The sequence below is a fragment of the Drosophila guanche genome, unplaced genomic scaffold, assembly GCF_900245975.1.
Source record: "Drosophila guanche unplaced genomic scaffold, DGUA_6, whole genome shotgun sequence".
NCBI lineage: Eukaryota > Metazoa > Arthropoda > Insecta > Diptera > Drosophilidae > Drosophila > Drosophila guanche.
Genome location: NW_022995769.1, coordinates 170,781 through 177,752, shown reverse-complemented (window position 1 = coordinate 177,752; position 6,972 = coordinate 170,781).

The window sequence follows — 6,972 nt, the reverse complement described above, 5'->3', positions numbered from 1 at the left end:
TGGAAGATCGGTACACAATTTATAGGAATGATCGTTTAGATCGACGTGGGAGGGGTCCTGATTGCAATGGACTTACACTTCACAGACCAGGTTTCACAAGACCTGCAATTCCTTTGTGTACTCTATTTTTGTCACTTTCTCGTAATTCCACCTAATTCGGATGCTAAAAATACGAGGAGCACTTGTCCGCTTTTAAAAATTATTTAACGACTAAAAAGCATACCGAATCGGTTCGGGAAGGTAGGGTATCTTAACGGGGCCGCTTCGATTATGAAGGATTTCAGAATTTTTAATGGTTCGCTCTGCAATTTTGTACTGTCAATTTTAAAGGCACAACTACTTTTTACACACTTTTTGATTCGTTTGTCCCTGATCAAACAATGATCAGACAATTGCCTATCTTTTTGCCACAGTTTTCCAAGCAATTCATTCAGCAATTCAACCTGCTCTGGTCATCCTTATCCATACAGTTTACCAAGGTCGCCATCTAGCAGGAATTTTGTATATTTCCTCTCCATATAAAAAGGGAGTCTGACGAAGAGAACAATAAAGGTAAATCAAAATATCCGCTATTCCCAAAATGATTGAGAAAATGTTAACTCGGCACTTACAATATCTCTGCAAATCACTTGTCTCTAGCTTAGCACAGATTTATACAACCACAAATCTTTTACAGTTCGAGGAGTAGTTCATTAAAGGTTTCCAAGGTAACTACTAGACGGATGTTATGTACACTAATTTCAGTAAAGCATTCGACTCTATGCACCACTCACCTATAGCACCTAAGCTTGACCTTCTAGAGATTCCACCTAATCTTTTGAGATGGATTTCTAGCTACCTTTGTTCTAAATCTTAAGGATTCCCCTCCAAAAACTCCTTATCTTTACCTGTTATGGTTACTTCTGGAGTATTACAGTGTAGCCATCTGGGCCCCCTACTTTTGACATTCTTTTTTAAAGACCTGCTTTCTGTATTAACAAACTCTCAAGTACTTATGTGTGCGGATGATGCTAAGCTTTGTGGCCAGTATACGGGAATTTCATTTAACTTTCGCTTGCAATCAGATTTCAATAACTTTCATTAATGGACTTGTGCAAATATGTTAACCTTAATGCCTATAAATGCAAAGAAGTGACATTTCATCGCTCCAGCACCTTACTGGCTCCTTACACCCTCTGCGGTAGGTTTCTTGAGAGAATTACATTGGTTGATGATCTTGGTGTTAAACTACACCCCCAGTTAAAGTTTTCTGAGCACATTTCGAACATGGCCAGTTTCGAAGTATTGGAAGATCGGTACACAATTTATAGGAATGATCGTTTAGATCGACGTGGGAGGGGTCCTGATTGCAATGGACTCACACTTCACAGACCAGGTTTCACAAGACCTGCAATTCCTTTGTGTACTCTATTTTTGTCACTTTCTCGTAATTCCACCTACTTCGGATGCTAAAAATACGAGGAGCACTTGTCCGCTTTTAAAACTTATTTAACGACTAAAAAGCATACCGAATCGGTTCGTGAAGGTAGGGTATCTTAACGGGGCCGCTTCGATTATGAAGGATTTCAGAATTTTTAATGGTTCGCTCTGCAATTTTGTACTGTCAATATTAAAGGCACAACTACTTTTTACACACTTTTTGATTCGTTTGTCCCTGATCAAACAATGATCAGACAATTGCCTATCTTTTTGCCACAGTTTTCCAAGCAATTCATTCAGCAATTCAACCAGCTATGGTCATCCTTATCCATACAGTTTACCAAGGTCGCCATCTAGCAGGAATTTTGTATATTTCCTCTCCATATAAAAAGGGAGTCTGACGAAGAGAACAATAAAGGTAAATCAAAATATCCGCTATTCCCAAAATGATTGAAAAAATGTTAACTCGGCACTTACAATATCTCTGCAAATCACTTGTCTCTAGCTTAGCACAGATTTATACAACCACAAATCTTTTACAGTTCGAGGAGTAGTTCATTAAAGGTTTCCAAGGTAACTACTAGACGGATGTTATGTACACTCATTTCAGTAAAGCATTCGACTCTATGCACCACTCACCTATAGCACCTAAGCTTGACCTTCTAGAGATTCCACCTAATCTTTTGAGATGGATTTCTAGCTACCTTTGTTCTAGGTCTCAAAGAATCCTCTTCAAAAACTCCTTATCTCTACCTGCTGTGGAGCAGCTTATGTGCTTATGGAGCACCACAGTGCAAACTGGGCCCCCTACTTTTCATACTCTTTATTGATGTCGATCAGCCGTTTAAATCTGCACTAAAGAGTTCGATAACTGGTCTTCTCACTGAGGCAGGTAGAAGGTTCCGAGGTGCCCCTTACAGACCCTAAAACGTTTTGAAGCTTTTTAAAAGTAAGCGAAAAACGTCCGCACATCCCTCCTTGCTATCATTTCTAAATACGTCGGTAAACAATGATCAGGAAATTGCCGATCTTTTTGCACAATTATTTCAAACACAACAAACACCACAGTGCCAACTGGGCCCCCTACTTTTCATACTCTTTATTGATGTCGATCAGCCGTTTACATCTGCACTAAAGAGTGCGATAACTGGTCTTCTCACTGAAGCTGGTAGAAGGTTCCAAGGTGCCCCTTACAGACCCTACAGAGTTTTGAAGCTTTTTAAAAGTAAGCGTAGAACGTCCGCACATCCCTCCTTGCTATCTTTTCTAAATACGTCGGTAAACAATGATCAGGCAATTGCCGATCTTTTTGCACAATTATTTCAAACACAACACACCACAGTGCCAACTGGGCCCCCTACTTTTCATACTCTTTATTTATGTCGATCAGCCGTTTAAATCTGCACTAAAGAGTGCGATAACTGGTCTTCTCACTGAGGCTGGTAGAAGGTTCCGAGGTGCCCCTTACAGACCCTAAAGAGTTTTGAAGCTTTTTAAAAGTAAGCGTAGAACGTCCGCACATCCCTCCTTGCTATCATTTCTAAATACGTCGGTAAACAATGATCAGGCAATTGCCGATCTTTTTGCACAATTATTTCAAACACAACAAACACCACAGTGCCAACTGGGCCCCCTACTTTTCATACTCTTTATTGATGTCGATCAGCCGTTTAAATCTGCACTAAAGAGTGCGATAACTGGTCTTCTCACTGAAGCTGGTAGAAGGTTCCAAGGTGCCCCTTACAGACCCTAAACAGTTTTGAAGCTTTTTAAAAGTAAGCGTAGAACGTCCGCACATCCCTCCTTGCTAGCATTTCTAAATACGTCGGTAAACAATGATCAGGCAATTGCCGATCTTTTTGCACAATTATTTCAAACACAACAAACACCACAGTGCCAACTGGGCCCCCTACTTTTCATACTCTTTATTGATGTCGATCAGCCGTTTACATCTGCACTAAAGAGTGCGATAACTGGTCTTCTCACTGAAGCTGGTAGAAGGTTCCGAGGTGCCCCTTACAGACCCTAAACAGTTTTGAAGCTTTTTAAAAGTAAGCGTAGAACGTCCGTACATCCCTCCTTGCTATCATTTCTAAATACGTCGGCAAACAATGATCAGGCAATTGCCGATCTTTTTGCACAATTATTTCAAACAACTTATCTTGATTCCCAAGAAAGCCACCCTGGTCATGTGTGTCCATACAGTTTAACAACGTCGAACGGCATTTTCAGCAGTTTGTTAAATCAAAGCTCCCAGCTTAATGACCTTCGATTAGTTAAGTCGGTATTTTTTTTGGGACCTGACGGAGTTCCCGGCTGTGTAATGAGCCGAGTCTTTGTGTGGACCCTTGGCCAAACTATTCAACTATTTATCCATCCATTCTCCATTCCCCACATCGGAAAGAAATCTTTTATAATTACTTTCCATGAGAAAGGCAGCAAATCTGGCGCAAAAAACTATGGAGGTAAGTTATCCGCTGAACTTGAGAAAAATGAGAACTTTGAGAAAATTTTACCTCTGCACTTGCAACATCTCTGCAAATCACCTACATCTCCAGTTCCCTCTAGAGTTCAGCTCTTTTGCCATTAAAGACTTCCAAGGCAACTAGCAAACGGATGTTATTTACACTCATTTCAGTAAGGCATTTGATTCTGAAAACCACTCTCTTTTTGCACAAAACCTTGACCTTCTACAGATTCCACCAAATCCCAAGTCTTTTGAGATGGATTTCTAGCTACCTTTGTTCTAAATCTTAAGGATTCCCCTCCAAAAACTCCTTATCTTTACCTGTTATGGTTACTTCTGGAGTATTACAGTGTAGCCATCTGGGCCCCCTACTTTTGACATTCTTTTTTAAAGACCTGCTTTCTGTATTAACAAACTCTCAAGTACTTATGTGTGCGGATGATGCTAAGCTTTGTGGCCAGTATACGGGAATTTCATTTCACTTTCGCTTGCAATCAGATTTCAATAACTTTCATTAATGGACTTGTGCAAATATGTTAACCTTAATGCCTATAAATGCAAAGAAGTGACATTTCATCGCTCCAGCACCTTACTGGCTCCTTACACCCTCTGCGGTAGGTTTCTTGAGAGAATTACATTGGTTGATGATCTTGGTGTTAAACTACACCCCCAGTTAAAGTTTTCTGAGCACATTTCGAACATGGCCAGTTTCGAAGTATTGGAAGATCGGTACACAATTTATAGGAATGATNTGAGAAAATTTTACCTCTGCACTTGCAACATCTCTGCAAATCACCTACATCTCCAGTTCCCTCTAGAGTTCAGCTCTTTTGCCATTAAAGACTTCCAAGGCAACTAGCAAACGGATGTTATTTACACTCATTTCAGTAAGGCATTTGATTCTGAAAACCACTCTCTTTTTGCACAAAACCTTGACCTTCTACAGATTCCACCAAATCCCAAGTCTTTTGAGATGGATTTCTAGCTACCTTTGTTCTAAATCTTAAGGATTCCCCTCCAAAAACTCCTTATCTTTACCTGTTATGGTTACTTCTGGAGTATTACAGTGTAGCCATCTGGGCCCCCTACTTTTGACATTCTTTTTTAAAGACCTGCTTTCTGTATTAACAAACTCTCAAGTACTTATGTGTGCGGATGATGCTAAGCTTTGTGGCCAGTATACGGGAATTTCATTTCACTTTCGCTTGCAATCAGATTTCAATAACTTTCATTAATGGACTTGTGCAAATATGTTAACCTTAATGCCTATAAATGCAAAGAAGTGACATTTCATCGCTCCAGCACCTTACTGGCTCCTTACACCCTCTGCGGTAGGTTTCTTGAGAGAATTACATTGGTTGATGATCTTGGTGTTAAACTACACCCCCAGTTAAAGTTTTCTGAGCACATTTCGAACATGGCCAGTTTCGAAGTATTGGAAGATCGGTACACAATTTATAGGAATGATCGTTTAGATCGACGTGGGAGGGGTCCTGATTGCAATGGACTTACACTTCACAGACCAGGTTTCACAAGACCTGCAATTCCTTTGTGTACTCTATTTTTGTCACTTTCTCGTAATTCCACCTAATTCGGATGCTAAAAATACGAGGAGCACTTGTCCGCTTTTAAAAATTATTTAACGACTAAAAAGCATACCGAATCGGTTCGGGAAGGTAGGGTATCTTAACGGGGCCGCTTCGATTATGAAGGATTTCAGAATTTTTAATGGTTCGCTCTGCAATTTTGTACTGTCAATTTTAAAGGCACAACTACTTTTTACACACTTTTTGATTCGTTTGTCCCTGATCAAACAATGATCAGACAATTGCCTATCTTTTTGCCACAGTTTTCCAAGCAATTCATTCAGCAATTCAACCTGCTCTGGTCATCCTTATCCATACAGTTTACCAAGGTCGCCATCTAGCAGGAATTTTGTATATTTCCTCTCCATATAAAAAGGGAGTCTGACGAAGAGAACAATAAAGGTAAATCAAAATATCCGCTATTCCTGAAATGATTGAGAAAATGTTACCTCGGCACTTACAATATCTCTGCAAATCACTTGTCTCTAGCTTAGCACAGATTTATACAATCACAAATCTTTTACAGTACGATTAGTAGTTCAGTAAAGGTTTCCAAGGTAACTACCAGACGGATGTTATTTACACTCATTTCAGTAGAGCATTCGACTCTATGCACCACTCACCTATAGCACCAAAGGTTGACCTTCTAGAGACTCCACCTAATCTTTTGAGATGGATTTCTAGGTCTCAAAGAATCCTCTTCAAAAACTCCTTATCTTTACCTGCTATGGTTACCCCCTACTTTTTATACTCTTTATTAATGAATTGCATTATGTATTATGTAGTGGCGCTGGTAGTTGCAGCTGAAAAAAATAACACATGATTTTTCCTTAAGGAACCAAACCAACTGTGTCTGAAAGACAGAGGGTCTCAAAATGGGCTGATGAAATTTTTTAACTCTTTTTAAATCTTATTTTTGAACTTTGTCATTCTAAATAAATATAATAATAAAGCATAATAAATGCATCTATAAAGTGTACCCAAACATTTTGTGGTTGTAGCTTACCGTCTGATATATGACGATGATATATTAGTATTTAGAATGCAAAAGTGGTGATTTTTTTCCGGAATTTTTTTCGAATCTTTGACTTTAAAAACTCAGGAAAACGTATATCTCATAAGTATCTATGAAGAGTAAGATGTAGTATATTTGGTTGACCAACCATCCAAACCCTTAATATTCCGCCAAATGCTGAAATAGTTCAGGATTTCTTTATAATTTTAGTATATTTCGAGTCCTGAAGCCCTAAATATTCTGGCAGTCTGGGAGCGCAAGCCCGAACCCCCAAAGATAAATGACCACCGTGCTTCTCAACGAGCTTGAGGCCATCAACGTCAAAAAAGATGAAATTAGTATAGATTAATGAAATTATATTGAAATTATTTGCATTTTTAGTTTGTCTAACTTATTTGAACGCCAGGTACTTCATGTGGCCAAGACGCAGACCCGACTGCGCTGTTACCAAATGTTTTGAGATGTTTTCCTTTTGGGACCAAGTT